This window comes from Tenrec ecaudatus, chromosome 11, assembly GCF_050624435.1.
Source record: "Tenrec ecaudatus isolate mTenEca1 chromosome 11, mTenEca1.hap1, whole genome shotgun sequence".
In the NCBI taxonomy this organism is placed as follows: domain Eukaryota; kingdom Metazoa; phylum Chordata; class Mammalia; order Afrosoricida; family Tenrecidae; genus Tenrec; species Tenrec ecaudatus.
Window position 1 is genome coordinate 92,592,833 of NC_134540.1, and position 1,720 is coordinate 92,594,552.

Sequence of the window (1,720 nt, forward strand, 5' to 3'; positions counted from 1 at the left end):
GGCAGATTTGCTTAATGCCTGCTGCATCCACTGGCTATGGTTGTGGAGCTAAGTAACATGAAATCTTTGACAACTTCAATCTTTTCTCTGTTTATCAGCATATTGCTTATTGGTCCATTTGTGAAGATTTCGGTTTTCTTTATGTGAAGTTGTAATTCATATTGATCTCCATCAGTAAATATTTCAAGTATTTTTTCATTTTCAGCAAATTAAGTTGTGTTAGCTGCATATCATAGGTTGAGAATAAACCTTTCTCCAATACAGATGTCATGCAAGCCTCCACTGTAAGCCTTACATATGATTGCGTTCGGCATCCTCTCTGACCTGTACTTACTGCACATGTCATAGACTTTGAAAGTTAAGAAGGTCACACGTGTTCACTCATCCTATTTAATAGTTTTTGTTAATGTACCTGGAAATGTATAAATAATGCTACTTGCTGAATAGGATATTTAGATCTGAAAGAAATGTGGACTTTTTTAAAAAGAGAAGACACTGTCAGCAGAAAGGTGATGTGATTCATCTTGGAGCTCTAATGGTGCAATGAGTAAGGCTGTGTTAGTCTGGGTAGACTACAGAAACAAAGTCAGAGACACTCATTTGTGAATAGGAAAGAGCTTTATACAGAAGTGCAATTGTATATTGAGAAAACATCCCAGCCCATCCAGATCAAGTCCAGATCAAGTCCATAAGTCTGATATTAGCCCATATGTCTGATACCAATCTATAAATTACTCTCAGACTCATGTAACACATACTATGATGCTGAATGCAGGAAGATCACAGGCCAGTGGGTGGAAAGTCTTGTGGATCCAGTGGCCAGTGGCAGTGGAAACATGTCAACACTGGCAGGGGTCTCCACATGGCTCCTCCAGGTCCAGGGTTCTAATGTGGCTTGATGTGTCTTGTCATCAGGAATATCTCACAGGGAATGAATGTGTGTCCCGCCTCCAGCAAGCTATTTATCTCCTTAGCCCCTCAAAATGAGGTCATCAAGCTGCGACCTGATTGACAAGCCAAACCTCATTCCTTCACTCTTAATAGTTTCAAGTTGACATTGATTACATAACTACCCTTGTCAACGTCTTTCTATTTTTGAAATAATTTTATTGGGGGGGGGTCATACAACTCTTATCACTATACAACCATCCATCCATTGTCTCAAGCACATCTTTACATTTGTTGCCATCATCATTTTCAAAACATTTTCTTTCACCTGGAGCTCTTGATATAAGCGCCTTATTTTCCCCTCCCACCTCCACCCTCCCTCCCTCACAAACCATGATAATTTATAAATTATTGTTTTTTTCATGTCTTACACTGAAAAATGTCTCCCTTCACCCACTTTTATGTTGTCCATCTTCCAGGGAGGGGGCTATATGTAGATCATTGTGATTGGTTCCCCCTTTTCTCCCCCTACCTTCCCCTTATCCTCCTGGTATCACTACTCTCATTATTGGTCTGGAGGGGTTTATTTGTTCTGGATTCCATGCGTTTCCAGCTCTTATCTATACCTGTGTACATGCTCAGCCTTCATTTGGGTTTCAGTAATTCCTCTCAGTTACATTGGCCTTGGTCAAGCCCTACCAGTCCTCCTACACCCTCTTTGCCATCGGTTTTGGTTCCTTTGTCTTTCCCTTGTCCCTTAGTTTGTTAACACCAACTTCCTTTCCCCACCTCCCCTCTTTCATGCCCCCCTGGAACCGTTGGTCCTGTTTTC